We start from the raw sequence: 19,199 nt of genomic DNA on the forward strand, positions 1-19,199 counted from the left end.
ACAAGCTTCATAAGAATTCTATGTATCTCATTGTTATCTTCTCATACTTAGCTCCCAACCCAAGATGCAGATAGGATAAAGTTACACAGTCACACAATTGCACACTTATCCACTGATGCCATCCAGGCATGCTCACGTGGGAAACACAGATTCTCAGCCAATTCTAGATAGCAACTGAAGACAGGATCTCAAAAGTGGAATAGTAATTGAAAGAGTTAAAGCACTCCAAGATTTTCTTGATTCTCCCCCCCCCCCAGGTCATTTTATTCTATTACAGTGTTACCCTCTAAAAACTTTAAGTAACATACTAAAATGATAATATTTTTAACTGTCAAAAACTTTTTAGTACAATCTGATACAGAAAACAAATTGAAATATGCTTGCCTCAAGAGCATTTGGGTGGCAGAGGTAGGCTGATCTCTGTGAGTTCCAGGCCAGCCTGGTCTACAAAGTGAGTTCCAGGCCAACCAGGACTACATAGTAAGGCCCTGTTTCAAAAACAATCTAATATTTCTTAATAAATTAGAGGTAGCCTTGCCTCTTAAATTCTCTGAAAGTTTTAGAAGTTAAATTCAAAAACTGTATTAGCCATCAATAATGATACTATCTTCATAAAAAAAGATCTATTTTTTCAATTAAAGGTATTAATTAATGTAAAATATCATACTGAGATAGTTTACAGGTTTGAATTGTGAGGAAAGATGACATTGTTGTGTGACCGTTAAAAGAGAGCAAAGAAAATACACTGATTTTCAGTTTTGATATGATTTTATCCCATGCTCCTGACTCATGTGACATTTTCCCGCATCAAAACAATATTTCAGTAGGCACTACTCTATTGCCATTGTTAATCATTTTTATCCTTAAAATGTAAATAAAACTTTGAAACTTTGAAATCAATGTAATATGCAGTTACATTATTAAGGTTCTCATTTTCCTTTATTGGCATTATGAATGATTTTCATTTGTGAATTCTGAACATTATGATTCATTGTTAGACAAAAATCAGCCAATAATTTATCCAAAATTGTATTTTTGTTGTATTAAAAATTGAAGAAAAAAACATAAGCATATATTCTAGAGATAACAAGCACTTGAGGAAACCATGTGTAAATTCTACACAGCATCTCAGCCAGGCAGTGGTTGTGCACGCCTTCAATCTCAGCACTTGGGAGGCAAAGGTAGGCAGATCTCTGTGAGCTCGAGGCCAGCCTGGTCTACAGAGTGATTTCCAGGACAGCCATAGATACACAGAGAAACCCCTCTCAAAAAAAAAAATTAATGCCCGGTCTGTGTCCAAATCTTTTGGATTTTTATTTTAACAAAATTGTTTTTCCTTTGAAATAAACTCACCTGCACCTGGTATTGGTATTTAAAGCACATTTAATAAAAAGTATTAATAATTTATATCCAAAGCAATGACATCAGGAAAAGTAACATGTTTTTTTTTCTTTCATATAGTAGAATGTGAAAGTGGCCAAGGGATTATTACAAAGACTTTCAATAGAAATTTTAGATTACCCTTAGAATGACTTTTAGTAGATTTGCCTGGAGCAGGAAGCTGAAGACTATCAATGTGAGATTTGTTTGATGTTTTCTGTCTCCTATCTTAAAGTTCCAGGTTTCTAAAATAAGTATTTACAAAGGTAAATAACAACAAAACAAAACAATTAGACCCTTTGGAAGTGCTCCAAGCTGTGAAATGATCACTTAGGTTTGCTTTGTGGCTAATGCTCATCTCAGAAGCTCCAGATGCTGGCATCTTTCAACAGTCCATTGCCTGTGTTTAGCAGATGTTAGTGGGATGAGATTTGTTAGTCTTTCCATTTCTAACAGTGAGATACCCATCCACACACTCAAATTGCCCATGCTAGTCATCTAAGAATACAGTCACATTAAAATCCAGGTACTTACAAGGACATAAATTATGTAGATGTCTGTAAAACTAACATTTATTAAGAAATAACTTAGAAACCACATATGCGATTTGAATTGTATCTTATTTTATTAACAAGGTACTGAGCTAAAGATGCTCTCACTTAGAAGAGTTAGAAATTGACTGAGGTGTTTGTGAAGAGATCTTGGCTGTCCTCAGGAAGACAAGAGGGAGGCAGATGACAATGAGCAGCTGGAGAACCTCTTCCTTTACTGTGTTGCCCAACATCAGCACCGAGGGAAGGAAAGCCATCAGTAGACATCCCACACACCATCTTCAGACCTCCTTACTCTGACCACACAGAATACAGTTGGCTCTGGAAACAAGATGCTATACTTTATTCAGCTAGTTCGTAACTGAACCAAGTTTGGTGGAACTGAGAGAACAGCTCCAATATGAAGAGTGAAATTCTTCCTCAACATCTTCAAGGCATCACCTTGCCATTCTGTGACTGACTAGATATCAACTCTAAGAAAGAACTGGGAGAATTCTGGGCTTTCCAAAAGAGAGAAGATGAGCTCTTGTAAGAAGCCCCACAGATGTTTGTAAAGGGCGTTTATGAATATGCAGAGTCTATTTTCTCTCTACACACACCCTGGTTACAGTACCAATGAAATAGGAGAGTGAAGGAGAGAGCTTGAACAATTCATTCAGAAGTGGGTAAACTAGCCCTGAGTACTGTTATGTTGTATTAGTTTCTTTTTGTTGCTATGATAAAACATCATGGCCAAGGCAACTTATAGAAGGAAAGATTTTCTTTGGGCTTGTGAGTCCAGAGGGCTAAGAGTCCATCATGGCAGCAAGGGACAAGCATGGCAACAGTAACAGAAGCTGAGAGCTCACATCTCGAACTGCAAGGATGAAGCAAAGAGAGTGAACTGGAAATAGTGAGAGTCTTTAAACTCTCAAAAGTCTGCCTCCAGGGACACACTTCCTCTAACAAGGCTGCACCTCCTGAACCTCCACAAAGGACAGAACCTTCTAGTGAAAGGTCCAAACATCTGAGCCTGTGGAGGATATCCCACTCAAGCCACTACATGTGTGCTGGGTATGCATTGGAGCAACCAAGAACAGGTTTAAGTGGCACTTGTAAGAAAAAGTTGAAAATATGCATGACACGCTTGCTGTAAAGAAGTGTTATTAATCACTCATTCAAGGAGTAATGTGACCAAACTGTACTCTGCAGGGAAGTGTTATGCTACTGAGGATTAATTATTCCATCAAGAAAGTCCATATGCTACTAATGTCCCTTTCTGAGGAATCGATAGATTTAAAGAGATCACATGTTCTATGGTACAGACAAGGGCAAGCCACTCAAAATGACTTCCATAGAATTATTTTGAAATGTCACCCACCTCTTCTGGTCTTGTGAGTTGGGTTTTTTCTTAAGATTTGTTTATTTTTATTTTATGTGTGCGTATGTCTGTGTATCATATGTGTTCAGTGTGCACAGAGGCCAGAAGAGGGTGGTTGATCTCCTAGAACTGGAGTTTTTAGATGGTTGTGAGTGGCCACGTGGGTACTAGATCATCCAGGTCTCCTATTTCAAACACCACTAAACGCCCTTTTCCTGACTCTTCTAACACTATGAGTGTTGCTTCTCTCCTTAATTCTTCTCCAGTGACTTGTAGACTTAGTTTTCTCTGATCCTGACTGAAATGAATTTTCTTCAAAGGTAGCTTCTTCTAAATGCTGTAGAACATCAGTTTCCTAATATTTATACAGACTTCTCAACTGTCTTATTTCTCATTTAGTCCTCAGAGCCCCTTAGTCAATGGTCAGTTTACTAATGTCTTAAAGTCTACCTAAGACTTACTAATCAGAACTAAGTTCATTGCTTCCATCTTGCTGCCTTGTCAACCAACTGCTTTAGGGCTTTCCCACTGTTTCTGATTCCTGTTCAGAAATACAGTTTATTTACTGCAATTCATCATATTGTTATTGTCTAGCCTCTCCCATCACTTCCTATAATGAACTGATGTCCTTTCTAGATTCCCTTTACTCTCCAAACCTCCTGAAGATTATGTCGCAGTTATTTAGTTGTACTTCTGCAACCTGTGGATTTGCATTTATGTAAGACAAATAATCCCTATGACTTCATACAGATTCCTAAGTTCAGCCTTAACATATCATCTAATATCTAGACATTAAATTTTCTCTCAACATGAGAATTTGTTTGAATTCATTGAATACCCAACACTGAGAACCAAATTTCTTACTTTACTTTTGGTAGTTAGCCCAAAAGAAAATAGCAACAAACTGAAATAAGCTATAAACAAAAATCTATAAACATATTAGATTATTGTTGATGTTTCATAATTTTCCTGTTTAATTTCCTTCTATATGCTTGCCTTGCCACTATGGCAAAAATGAGAAAATCTATATTGTTAATTGATAGTCAGTATTTTCAGAAAGATATAATTATGTTTAATCTTCTTCAAATCTATTTTTCCTGAGACTTCTATCATCAAAAACTCTGAACCGAAGTTTTTTCACAGTACCTAGCATAAAATAGTCTCTACATTCTGGTCCCGCTCACTTTCCTCTTTTCTTCATTCCATATTTGGTGTTTATAATATTTTAAGCAATGACAGTATCTGCACATGAATATTTCCATTTAATATTTATTTAGTTTTTAAAAATTTGTTTTGTTTGTTTGTTTGTTTGAGACAGGGTTTCTCTGTGTAGACCTAGATGTCCTGGCACTTGCTTTGAACTCTCAGAGTTCCACCTGCCTCGGATTCCCAAGTGCTGGGATTAAAAGCATGTGCCTTTTTATATTCAGTTCATTTAGTTTTATATTTATGTGTATGTGTGTATCAGGATGTGCATAGGGTATGAGTGGGAATAACAGTGTGTAGGTGGATAGGTAGATGTCCCACAGAGTCCAGGATAAAGGGTCACATCCTCTGAAGCAAATTTCTTTTCTGATTTTAAAGATTTGTTTTATTTTTAAATTTTGTGCATATCTGTCAATGGGCATGCCATGAGAATGCATTATTCAATGAATGCAGAAGAGGGTGTTGGATCCCCTGGAGCTGGAGTTGTTGAAGATTGTTTAGCATCCCAGAATGGGTGCTTGCAACTGAATGCAGGTCTCTCTGCAAAAGCAGTACTCACTGTTAGCCACTCAGCCACCTCTTCAGTTCCTATAATTACTTTTCAGTTCCTTTCATGAACCATTCTTGGGTGAAGACATGGTATTCTACAAATATGTATGTAGACATGATACATGTTAATCCCCTTCTTTCCTCCAGTTATTAAAAAATGTAATATATAATCTGTACCTAGTACCTAGTAACATATAAATATGCACGAATTACTCTCTATATATACAGGATAGAAGAAATAGAATAATGGATTTCTATAAAGCTACCTATGTCATTCATAAGCACAAGGTAGACAGTATCCCTAACCTAAAGTGAAAACACAATATTAAAGGATGCAATCTCCATAACTGTTTAACTGAGCAGTGTTCTTGTGGCTTTTGAAAAGAACCTTGAGAAAATTTAGCACTGTATATGCTAATCCACTGAACAACATACACTGAAAGAAACTGTTTTACAGAATTTACCAAGTCAACATTTCCCAGCGTCAATATCAGCATACCTGGAATATACCATTTGGGTATGTTCACAGTGGAGATAATTGCTACAGAAGATGCTGAAAACTGCCGATAAGGATACTAGTCTTATGCTGCTTTTATTTGAGCCTGGAGTCTGAGTTTAATAATCCACCTAATGTAAAATCCATGTAACCTGCCAGCCACTGATGTTCTTCTCCAAATGGAAAATGAATGCTCACTAAATATAAATCTGTGATTCTAAAAATCATCCTATGTATTGAACTATGCACCACTGAAAAGTCTTGTAGATTCTACCTCGTCAAATTACATTTTTTTTCAATATTCCTAAACATCTCAGGAAACCCACAGCTTTCACAACCTCAGACACAGCAAACTACCTTTTTATAGGAAAATGATGACTGCGCTGGAAACATCCTGAATGCATGCATCCCACTGCCTGCCACCTACACACACACACACACACACACACACACAAACACACAAACAACACACACAAAAAACTCACCCAACAAACACACATCTTCACAAGAGGGAGTGAATCAGTTAACAATATTACAAAAATATTTTTATGTATTTTAAAAATTCATTAACATCACAACAAACATTGAGACAAATTTTAACCACGGCTCTTGAATACGACATTGTTATATTTCATTCCCTGACTATCCTGATAACCATAAAAGAACCCTTATGTGAAATCATAAGAAGCAGGGGGAAAAGGTTGTTGCATGCCATTTCCACCTCCTGAGTCATTCCACTCTTTAGAACAGCTAGCATCACATGACCTAAAATCATTTAAAAATGTGAACACTTTCCACAATATGAACTATTCCAAATGTCCACTGCCCTTCATAAATCAGGAAAATCCATTTCCCCCAGCAATTAATTAGTTTTCAGTGCTCTCCTCATATGGGGGAGGGGAAGTTCAATGCTGTCACTCGGAGTCTATTAAACACATTACATCAATCTTCACTCGTGGGAGAGAAGTGACTTACATACCATTCTGAAAGGTTAAAACAAAAGCATACAGAATCCCAATATCCCAGCAGCAGCGATTTTTCAAAAGGCCTTGGGCTCAGGATGCTGGAGTGCCTCTGAGGCTGTGATCAGGGGGCTCAGCCATGGGCTCTGGCAGAGCCACTGCCATGTTAATCTGCTTCATTACATCTCTATGATTTGTTCGACGCATTAGGCATCCGTATTTCCCTTGTGAGAAGAAGGCCTGTCCCTCACTCTAAAAGCTTTACCTTCCGAAGTTAAACAAATACAGCCACTGACATGAGCCGCCAAGAAGCCAAAGAAACATTAAAATACAACATAGCACAGCCAGTGATCATTTTAGCACAGGAAGATTTTTTTTTCTTAAATGCAGAAAAGCCAGAATTAGAGCATTTGAACCTTTTGGGTTTGAATACAAGATCACAAAGCACATTTTTAATTTAAATGCCATCATTTGGCAGAATAGTGATTCACCAATGCAACAAAAATAGAATCATGCTTGCTTACCTGAAATAAAGGGAATGGTAATCATAGCACAGAATCCATGTGCGTTGATGAATCTAACAGTCTCCAATGCAGGTCTCTAGCATTCAGCCTACAGCAGAAAGTAAAATCTCACTTATGCAATAGCCTTACTAAGGAAGAAAAGCCAACACAAGGCGCTCACTGCATCCTCTCTGCTTCTGCCTTCGCTTTCTGCTTTCTGTTCTGACACTCACTCACTCGATGGTACCCACTGTCTGTTAGAAAACAGCATGCTAGATTAAAATAAATAAATAAAGGAATCTATGGGAGCAGCTTGCGTGACAGCTCCATCTCCTGGTCACAGATGGAATCACTGTTCCTTTGGCAGAACGCACTCAACAAATAAGGTTAAATGCTTAGTGTATATAGTTCAGAATTCTATTTGTTTGAATTCAACTACCATATTTAGTCACAAATTAAACATTGAGAAGTCATTATACAATGAATTTTAAAAATTAGAGTTCAACTTTTGGGAGTTGTTTGATTTGTTTTTATTACATTTAAATAAAATCCAAGTTACAATACTACTAAAAATTGCTATATGAAAATAGTTGTAACAATTAATCTTACTGTTATTGGTCACTTCTTTGTGGAGGAGTATGTTTTCTTCACAGACATGTTTGCGGTTAACAGAATAATGAAGTGATGAGAAGAAAAATCTTCAGTCAATTCAAGATTTCTGAAACATTTCAAAATGTACAGGCCACCTGAAATGTTATAACTGTGCCATACTATAGCTAGGTGTCATTAGGAGGGTAGGAGAATTAAAAATTTCCCACTTATTCAATAAGTCAGAAAACTAGGTTTACTGCTTATATGATCTGTTCAATACATATTAGCTTACTTACTTAATTTTCTACAGTTGTTTATGAAATCCTGGGTCATAACCTACTTGAAATAAAAAAGTTAGGTCTGCCTTTCATCAAGCTGGGTCAGAAACCAAGCCACAGAATCTGATGCTGTCCGTGGTGCTGAACCCAATTACAGGCTCTCTTGAAGTGTCCTTGGTTTTTATGTCTGCTGACATAAAATCTTGGTGAAATGTGATAGAAAAGTTGGTCTCACAAGCTCTAACTCAGGGGATGGAAAGATGTCTCAGCGATTACGATCATGCATTTCTCTTTCTGAGCGACCCATGCTGATTCCCAGCACCCATGTCAGGTGGCCCACAACTGCTTTTAATTACAGATCAAGAGGATCTGACCCTCTATTCCAGACTCCACAGGCACTGTAGCCATGGGCACAAACCCACATGCACACACACAGATAAACAAAACACAGAAGCTAGAGGTAAAATGTTCTAAATCATCCCAATAAATAATATTATCTAACACACAATAAGTTGTATTATACTTTATTCAAAAATATGCATGCATGTAAATCCGAAGGCATAATGCTGATGAATCTAATCAGGATGACTTTAGACTTCATTATCTTTGTGCTGAAGTTCTGTTACATAGATTGTGTTTTTTTTTTTTTTTTTCAAATCTTTCTCCTTTCTGATATGATCAAATACTGAGCTGCCACAAACAAAAAACACCATTAAAATATTTCAATTGATATTTAAACTTATGGGGATTCTTGCAATAATCTATGTGATATTTAAATGTCTCCTTAACAAGTAAGTGTGTCTCCCATATTTTTTTAGAGCAAATTTACTCTTTAGTGGCACATTCCTCACCTGTCCTGGAATTCTGTGTATCATTCAACATTATAAGCTCCTAAATATGCAATATCCTCTTTCATTTGCCATTGCATTATATGGTGCAATGGTTGGGATAATTCCTCTAAAGCATGGGTTATAACACATGCTCCTCAAAACATTCCAGTGGCTACTCACATCCTTCACATGTACTCGAGGTATTGTTAACACCCTTGTCTCTTATCTGAGTTTGGTCTTATCCTCATTCTATCTATTTTGTTGTTAGAAAAACTAATCTTATTTTACTTTAAATGATTTTTGATCCTTGACCAGAGCATGCTTTTTTATATATTTTCTTTTTACCATTTCTCACTCACCTATTTGTATCAGTTATCTGATATGGGAAAATAATGAAACTCATAGTCTTGTCTATAGCTAACATTGTTTACTTTTTTCTTGCCTCAATTATTCATGAGTAAAATATATACATCAAGGAAATAAAGATAAATTCAAAATTATAAGCCATAATTTAATTTATATAGTTTTTTGTTAAGAGCAGGTTTTCCACCTGCTGGTATTATCCCTCTGCTGTGCCAGCCCCAAATAACACACAGAGACACTGTATTTGATATAAAGCTGTTGGCCAGTTACTTGTTTCTTATTGGCTAGCTCTGTCTTAATTTTAACCCGTTTCTATTAATCTAAGTACATCCACGTGGTCTCATCTTACCAGAGAGAGGGTCTGAACCCCTGCTCTCTCCAGTCTCTACATCTTGACTCCCCCTGCTCCTTCCTCTGTCCTCCTAATCTCCTAGTCCTCCCTATCTTGCTTTCCTATTGGCCAACAGTGCTTTATTCATTAATCAATAAGAAAACATATTTACAGAATGACATCTCCCATCAGTTTTTAGTCACTTAAAATCTGCTAGAATCTTTTAAATATTTAACTGCCAACTCAAGCCAGTTTAAAAACTTTAATCCCATGTCTAATACTTCTGTATTTTATCACTGATTAGAGTATCACAGACCTTCACAATATAAGGAGATTTTTTAAAGATTTATTTTATTTTTAATTATGTACTTGCTTGTGTGTCTATGTGTAGATGAACGTACACATGTATATACACATGAATGCAGGTACCCAGAGAGGTCAGAACAGGGCATCCGATCCCACAGACCTGGAATTACAGGAGCTTGGAAGCTTCCCTGATGTGGCTACTGGGAACCAAACTTAGGTCTTCTCTAAGAGCATCAAGGGCTCTTAACATCTAAAGTGTCTCCCTAGACCCTAAGGAGTAGCTGTTTCATGCTATGTTCAAAGTCTGCTAATACTGATGACATAAGAATTTTATAACACTAGTTCCAGTTAGTATGAGTTAATGACATTCTGTGTTATCTGTCCTAGTTTGCTCTCTATCTCTGTGGAAGACGGCATGATCAAACACATCTTAGGGAGAAAGGGTTTATTTCACTTTCCAGTTTACAGTGTACTGTGAATATAAGTCATGGCAGGAACCCAAGGCAGCAACCTCGAGGCAAGAACTGAAGCAGAGACCACAGAGGAACACTGCTTACTGGCTTCCGCTTATGACTTGCTCAGCCTGTCTTCTTATACAACCTAGAACCACCTGCATAGAGATGGTACTGCCCATAATGTGCTGGCCCCTCCCACAGTCATAATCAATCAAGAAAAAGGCCCAACACAAGTCCCACAGGCAAGTCTGATAGAAGCAATTACCCAAGTGAGAGTCTTTCCTTCCAACTGACTCTAGTTTTCTTAAATGGACAAAACCTAACCAGCACAACATATCATATCATTTTCTCTTTTAAAGATGGGGAGGAGTGTGCTTAAAAATGGCATACACTAAGCTTAACTCAGACTCTAGTCCTTGGCACTTGTATCCTTTCTGGGCTGAGAAGAAGATACACACTGAGGAAACAATTCTACTGACCTTTAGAATTTTGCCCTCTACCTAAGTTATTCATCAGTTTTGTGAGTCAGTAGGGTGAGGTGGCAATGGAAGGTTCTCTTCCGGAACATCTCTCTTCACTGTGGCATTTAAGAACTGGTTTGCCAAAGATGGAAGGAATAGCAGAGAAGGAAACAGAAGGAATGAGAGTGAATAGAAATTAAATATTCACAAGATACTAGTAAGTGGAAGATGGGGGACAGTGAAGGAAAAGGAGACTCACAGCGAGCCCCCCCCCTCAGTTCTTTGCTTTGCAGAAGTTGACTTCCTATAAGATAGCAGCATTCTAGGACCCAGGGGCAAGAGGGGGCCTTACAGTTGCTGTAAGCCTCACAAGCCCCTGAGAGTGTCTCCACAAATACAGTTCTGCTAGCTGGCAGCTCCCTGCTGTGGGAAAGTGAGTACGTTTAGGTTGTCCTGACACTGCTAATTGGGAGGTGTATTTTTTTCCTGGAGCAAATAACTAAATCTGGCATGGTAAAGAACCATTTATACAAACTCACATTCTCTGACCCCTACACCACAATATACTCAGCAAAGTTCACAAAAATACCTCTCACTGGCAGAGGACTGATTGTCAAGTCCATCCTTTTTTAAATAGATCTTATGGTCACATTTTATATTGTTTTTCTAAGCAAATCATCTCTGTTATTACTGACGATAGTTATTACCAGCTTTAAAAAACCAAAGGTTACTTGATTCATGTGCTTTAGGTAAATCTCTGCTTTTGCTTTCTGGCAATTTCAGTTCTCAGTGGCCTACAGAATATGAGGTAGGAAAAAGGAATCTTGTTCCTAATTGATCTCAGCAAAAGCTTTTGGAATTGTCTCCATGGGATGAGTAGGTGAAATCATAGGCGCTTATTTCTCCAAGGAAGGCCTAAACTAATTGGTTTGATCTGGTTTTCTTAAGTTGGCTTTCAACTTACCTTCTCATAAATTAGTTACTGAAGTTATTTTGTTGTAGGGACAGAAAGCTCACCAAGACACATCTATTTAGATTAACTGTTTGTCCCTTTGATTTGACAAAAGTGGGCATCTTCTTGGTCTGAAATTGTTAATACAGAATCCCCAAGTAAGAACAGACAGTCACTATGATACTAAAGTAGAAATAGTAATTGAAATAAAAGAAATAGCTTAAAAGGTCTGCTATCAGAATAGAATGCCACTATCAAGATATATAGCCAAAGACACACTATATATTGCCAGAGATATACACTGGTACATGGAAGAATATATAAGGGCCTTGGACAACCTGTGATGCCTTCAGTCTGTGAACAGTCATAATCAATTAGTGGCACAGATCAAATAGTAATCCAGGCCTCAAAGGAGACTTTATTTCTAGTAGAACCTTCTACCCAGCAGGACTAGCATCCCAAATAAACAGAAATGGGGTTTCCTGAGAAAGTAATGTCTGGCCATCATATGCTAGTCATCAGACCATCCAGGCCACTTTGCAGAGTAGAAGGCGACAGACCTTTCGGGTGAGCAAAAGCTTCAAGTCTATTCAAAGAACTTACACACACATTTTGCCTTTTTGAATCAGTAAAGGTAACAAGCAGGATTGTAAAATTAATAGTTGCTTACTACTAACCAGAAAGTACTAGAAATGACAAGATACGTTTGCATAAACCAGAGTTGTTGATGCTTCATTTCAAATTGTCTACACACTCCTGGGCACATGTACGCAAGCATCCCCTGTACTGCTAGGGCTGAGCTTCAGTTACTCATGCATGAGGACTTGAGTTTGTATCCCACGCACCCACCTAAAAAGTGGTACCACCAATGACTGGGTGGTAGAGACAAGTGCATCCTCTGCCTCAGTGGCTGGCCAGTCAAAAACAAAATCTTGACCCCCAAGGTCCAGTGAGAGACCATGTTTCAGAAAAATACGGTGACTATGATAGAGAAAGAAAGATTCCCAGCTTCAGCCTCTGGCATGCCCATGCTCACTAACATATATATGTGCACACATACATCACACACATAGACGTACTGGACATGCTAAAGAAAAAAGAATATTGATAAGAAATATCCTAAATCATATTTACAGTCAGGTCCAAAGCCACCTTACTAAATACAAAGATATAAATACCAAATACCAAGAATAAAAGAAAACCAATTTTGAGATTCAAATTGAACTCACACTGAGATGTAGAGTTCTGATGATGAGGTCGGTCATGTGTTTAAAGAGTGGAGCAAGCAAACACACACACACACACACACACACACACACACACACACACACATTGTATATATGGGAATACATAACAAGGAAAGATAACATCTGAACGATGATTAAGATACATATTAAGACAATAAGCCATTAAGAAAGGTAAGCCATTCAGAAAGTTGTTTCTATTTCACAGTGGTTCTAGGGGAAGAAAAAAAAAAGACTTAATAAAGATTTAAAAATAAATGTCTAATTGTTGTTGCTATTACTCTGTGTGCAACACAAGAGAATTTAAATGTTATCTTTGTGAGTGGACAGTTGCCTTGGAAGACAAAAATCTCCCAGGATTTGCAAGAATTTGAATATCAGTGAGAGGTGTGGTAAATGATTTCTAAATGAGAGGTAGGTGGCTCCTATATCCACTTTAGCTCTTTTGTAACAAGACCCTGTGGTCAGATGAAGAAGTAAAGATTTTTCCACAAATGAGAAAACTATTCCCCAGAAAAGATGTCTATGGTTATTGTTTTAGGTACCAATGTAACTAAACTAAGGAATACACAGAAGACAGTACAAAGTTATTTCTAAATATGTTTCTGAAGAGACTGACATTTTTGAATGGATAGACTGGGAAAAAAAATTTGCATTCACTCAGTGTGGAAAGGTACTATCCAAATGCTAGATGCCAAGATAGAACCAAAACACAGAGGGGAACTTTTTCTGTTTTCTTGCAGGAGCCGAGATACCTCTTTTCTTCTGCCTTTGGATATCTGTTTTCTAGATTCCAGAGCTTTTGGACTTTGGGACTTGGTTCAGTGGTCTACCTCATTATCAAACCTTTGACCTCATACTAAGATCTTATATCATTGGCTTCTCTAGTCCACAAAGCATAGTTCTGTCTGAGCCATGCTACCATCTTCATTGGTACTCAAACTTGAAGATGACTTACTGGGGACTCCCTCTGCTTCCATAATTTCATGAGTCACTTCTCATAATAAATCTTAAGTCAGGCTACTTATTACCATCTGATTATAATGTATCCATCCTCTACTTATCATCTATAGCTATCTGTTATCTACCATCTATTACCACCTTTCATCTTCCTTTTTTCCTTACTTCCTTTCCATCTCCCTCTGATCATGCCTTTCTGGAGAACTTTGACTAAAACCATGACTTAACAGAAGCATTACTTCCAGACAGGACTAATAACCTGTCCACTGGATTTCCAAGCAAAGTTTAGAAATTTCCACCAAACCAGCTAATGCCTGACTGGAAAGAATGAGCAGTTCTCCATGGGAACTTAAGTTTTTGTCCTATCCCACACAGAAATATCTAGTGTAGTCTTCAAAGCAGAGCACAACTAAGAAGCATTCCACTTGATAATATGAATATCTAACACTTTCCAAGCTCTTGAGTCATAGAGATGATGCTCTTTGTTCACAACACCTTTCATTGCACTGCCCAACACATAATGAGACTACAATTCTTAGTTTCCTGACAGGTTATAGGAACATGTGACTGACTGGTGACCAACATTAAAACAAAGGAAGAAAGAGAGAGAGAAAGAAAGAAAGAAAGAAAGAAAGAAAGAAAGAAAGAAAGGAAGGAAGGAAGGAAGAGAGGGGGAGAGGGAGAGAGGAAGGAAGGAAGGAGTAAAGACAGAGAAAAGAAGGAAGCAAGGAAGGAAGGAGGGAGGAAAGGAAGGAAGGGAGGGAAGAAGGAGGGAAAGAAGGAAGGAAGAATTAGGAAGGAAGGAGAGGTCACTTCCAGCTCAGGTAGCCCTACTCTTTAAAGTATTCTTGTCATCTTCAACATTCCCTTTTGTTCTTTATATCTTGTATCCAAATGAGGTCCAGAAGCCAAAGTACGGGTTGTGAAAAGACACTAGAAAGACAGAATCTACGTCCTAGATTGATGGGGAGTAGAAAGAAGCACAAACCAGGAAACAGAATGGTGAGGAAAATCATGGATTAAGGCATTCCAGTGCCTGGGTTGTAGTCAATAAACCAGAATCAAAGATGCCTTTGGCAGGCCCAGAGTTGTCCAACATGTATTTCTTAGGGATTTTATTTTCAAGATACAAATGGATTTTTATAGTGAAGGTGTCTGAAGTTATGTGGTACAAAACATGTGAATACATTTGTGCAGGAGGGTTTATTTCTAATACTCAAAGAACAGTAAAATAACAATGATTGATGATTGATAAAGAATATTTACCTTTATATTTCAAAATAACTAAGAGACATTTTTAATGCTCCCAGCATAAGAAAATGATAGATATGAGGTGATGGATACAATATACAATATCTGATCTAATTGTCATGAGTGGGTGCATTGCATACATGAGGTAGTGGCTGTGTCAGAGGAGCAGCGGGTGGCAATTGAAGTTTGAGGTGTCAGCCAACCAGGAGATGAATTCCTGATGGGTGAATCTCAGATAGGCAAGGCCCAGAGACCACCGACTCCAGAACGTCTTTTGCTTCTGCTGTGCCTTTATGTGTTTGTCGCTTCCATCTCTCTCTGGTATCTGGCATGGTGTGAATGGGTGTGGGGAGATCCTCACTGCCTACAATGTAGTGTGTTTATCTCATGGAAACATCCTGTTCTTCTGGGCAATTTTGCCTGTGGATTATTACGAAGACGATTTCTTCTTAAGCTGTGCAGTTTAATTGAAAATAACATTAGTTAAATACAGTTTTGATGATAAAAAAAATAAACAAGTTACACAGCTAGAACACATGAGTTTCTATTAAGAAGTCATATAGACTGTGGCTTAGGTTAATGATTAAGAAAAACAATTGAGTCCCAGGAGCCAATTGGTTTGAATCTTTTAACCTTTGTGTGGGGAAATGTGTTCATAGGTTTTGGTGTACATCATAGCTGAAACAAAACTTTGAAAATAACTTAAAGCTAGACTAATGTGTTTCTGCCAAATATCTTTGAGGCAAAAAGCCAAGAAAACAATCTAAAGTTTTAGAAAAGCATACAGTTGAGTGAGGAACTCTTTAAAACCAGGGAACAAGATGCCTTTTTTGCTAGGATTGGTTGATCACCAAAAGTGATGATTAATTCCTTATACCCATTTCTGCCTCAATCTCCTGATATAAAAAAAAAATTTATGTGTGGGTATACATTCTAAATATTTAAAGTAGAGCCGCCTGGTTCTTTTTTTTTATGTATAAAAGTTTAAGTTTGCGATTCTTTTATGATTCCTTATAAGATTGCCTTTCAAGGTAAGTAATAAAGTGATGGGTCCTTTCTTTGTAACTGCAAAATGCAGTAAAACTGACTGAGAAGAATACCATATTTGCTTACACTCTGTTAATCTATAACAAGTTGCGAGGGTATGAATGTAAGTGGGTTTGGGGGAATAATTTGTTTTTCACCTTGTAAAAGGTTTAATCATGCCAGGGATATGGGGATATGGGAAACATACTTTTTTTTTAACTTGCATTCATTGTAATCATTCACTTGAAAAATAGAATTGTAATTTTGGTATTTCCTGAAATATTTTGCAGGTGTATATAAACTGTAAGGGAAAGAATAAAGATAGAGTTAGAAGGAAAACATCAAGAATGAGAGAATAAGGAAGAATAAAGATAAAAGAAAAACACCAAGAGACAGAAGGGACATCTTTGGATAGAGATAAAAAAGAGTATCTACAATCAGAATAAAAAAAAAAAAAAAAAAAAAAAAAACAAAGAAAAGGTCTGCAAGAAACCATCAAGACAATGTGTGTATTTTCCTTAACCCCTCAGATAAAAAAAGTCATAGTACACTGATTCCATGAATTCCTTTTGAGCCCTGTGCTGCTGGAGGCTGGTCCCCCAGGCAGCAAAATGCATGCATTGATGTAACATGCTATATCTACTAGTATAAGTATTAAACATCAAACAAAATGAGAAAAACAATAAAGATAATTTAAGAATGTTGAGTATAACACATGATGAATAAGCTGAATAGTATAACAATAGAAACTGGAAAACACCTAAGTTCAAAAGACGGTAAAATATTATCTTTCCCTGGAGAGAACAGACTGCTAAGATGGGCTCAGCTTCATGAGGTTGTCTTTGGGGCCTGTTTTCTAGCTCTTTTCATTCCTCAAATATTGCTCTCAACCTTACATTTAAGCCAACATCCTAGGTAATGGGGAGAGAGAACTGGAGAGCAAATAATAAACTGAAAATCCTTACTTGTTTCTAAAATATGTTTCAGGTCTTTAAAGGCCTAACATGAATTGGGATGACTCTTTAGCAGAGATCCTTCTGTAAGAAGTCATTTTCCTACTTTGTCCATGTCTGGAGACAAATGTTCTACAGCACGTACTATTGGAAACATCGGTCTATCAAGTTGCTCTAGTTATAAAGGCAGCAGCCCGTATAACTCATGTACTCTGTAAAAGATGAAGGGATCTCTAGTTGTCACCATCACCTCAAGTATGGTCAGAATACTTAGTGAAGTGGAACCTGGCATGCATTTATTGTCAGAGGTACCAAAAGGAAAAGTCAGTGAATCCATATAATTTCAGAGAACTGATCTTATAGCTTCTAAATTTGTATGTTTGAAAATAAGAATAAAAAAGCTTTCTTCAATTGAACTTTGGAAAGAAGGAAAATTCTCCACCCACACATTAAAAAAAAAAGTTTCCCAAGCTACAATCAGTATTTTTAACACTTGTTAGTAAGGAGTCATCCAGCCTTGTAAGTTTAGAACAGGGTACCAGCATAGAGAGCTTAAAATATGTGAGTGGGAGTTCTGCCACTGGGACAAGCAGAATGGCAGTTGTGTGTGGCAGAACAACAAAGCTCAGGTTTCCCCAGAATGCCTGTGCCCAGTCCCCTTGCTCCTCCCATCTAAATGTGTCTCTTCCTTTCCTCCCCCACAATTGCCATCCCACAAGGGTTTATAGAGCATTATGTTTAATTCAAGCCAATATGGAATTGAGGCTTCATATCTACCGAGCTAATAGTTATAGACATTTTCTTTTTAAATAGAGCTTCAAGCACATTTTAAAGATTCCTCCTAGACTAGAACAAACCCCACCCACTTTCCTCCAGAGTGAATTATTTTGAGAGACAGAGAGAGAGAGAGAGAGAGAGAGAGATTTACAGTTGGCAAGTTGGAAACTGCACTTTGGGTAGGATGATGATATTAGTTCTCAACTGGGAGTATGAAAATTTGAAAAAAAAAATCTATGCTGTATGCTAATCATTAGTAACTATACTCAGAATTAATTTATTCTATTTTATCTTATTTTATGTGTAGGGTGTTTTGCTTGCATGTGCATCTGTGCACCTGGTGTGCACCTGTGGAGGTCAGAAGATGGTGTTAGATATCCTGGGTCTTGACAATTTGGGTGCTGGGGATCAAACCTGTGACCTGGGGAAAGAAGACAATGCTCTTAATTGTTGAGCTATCTCTTCATCCTTCAGGATAATTTTTACTAAACAATAACTTATCTTAACTGTCCCTTCTCAAAACCATTCTGTGACTCATTTTTGTTCAAGGATATGAATTTAGCAATGTATTTTGTGATAACATTCTTACATTCTTTGGTCTTTGCTGAGAAACTTTTACCACATCTCCTTGATGTTCTCTTAGCTTAAACTCTGGTGAATACTTACAACAAGGATCTTCATCCCTCCCCCTCTCTCTTCTTCAGAGTACTATCTTTCTTAGAAACAGCTTTTATTTCTTTTCTTTCATTTCCGTTTTCCAATATCATCCATCTGGCAAGCCACTGATGTTGAACACTGAGGCTCTGAAGAGTCCCCCAACTACCTAAAAGCCAAGTCCCTTAGCACACAGTATTATTGATCATCTCTCTCCTTACTGCACAAGGATGCTATGAGACTCCATCACATGCTTGCACGGATATTTCTGAAATCATAAACCACTATGAGACTGTGTTAAAATTGTTGCCAGGAAGAGACTGATAACAGCATCTGTAGAACTCAACTTGCTTGTTTTTCCTTCAGCTGGCATGGATGTACTGCACTGCCACATCGAGTTATCACTATTTATTTAATTCTGCCATTGCAAGCACCTCCTCCATTTACTCAATCTCTGTGAAATCAAAAGGCAAACTGCAAACCAGAAGAGTCCCAGCTGGGATGAAAGTGCGAGTGTGGGTGCTTAACAAAGTATTATTAACACTGTGGGCAGAAGCAAAGGATGAGAGTGACACTAGAAATAGCTCTGCAGCTCTCCTTTTCTTACTCTGTCCCTCCAGTAATGTGCTGTGTGAACCCAAAGACATGGGAGCAAACCCTCTCTAACCGTTCCGGTCTCATCAATATAACTACCATAGACACACACTGTCAGGTTACAGATAGATTCTAAAGTCAGCATGAAACCCAAATGAAAGAAACA

The 19,199-nt window shown here is 37.6% G+C and overlaps 1 protein-coding gene across 5 annotated transcripts in view; it reads right to left on the minus strand.

Moving 5' to 3' along the window:
• The window catches only part of Scn2a (sodium voltage-gated channel alpha subunit 2), a 130,513-nt gene extending 123,294 nt beyond the window's left edge, over positions 1–7,219 (minus strand). For 4 of the 5 annotated variants that reach the window (XM_051184553.1, XM_051184549.1, XM_051184550.1 and 1 more), the window contains exon 1: positions 7,029–7,219. The gene's annotated coding sequence lies outside the window, so the exon portion shown is untranslated. Of the gene's footprint in view, positions 1–6,521; positions 6,655–7,028 lie in introns of those variants that run through there. The other variant, XM_051184552.1, reaches the window with a different exon arrangement.
• Between the last annotated feature and the right edge of the window lie 11,980 nt (positions 7,220–19,199).

Source organism: Phodopus roborovskii, unplaced genomic scaffold (assembly GCF_943737965.1).
Source record: "Phodopus roborovskii unplaced genomic scaffold, PHOROB, whole genome shotgun sequence".
NCBI classification, from domain to species: Eukaryota; Metazoa; Chordata; class Mammalia; order Rodentia; family Cricetidae; genus Phodopus; species Phodopus roborovskii.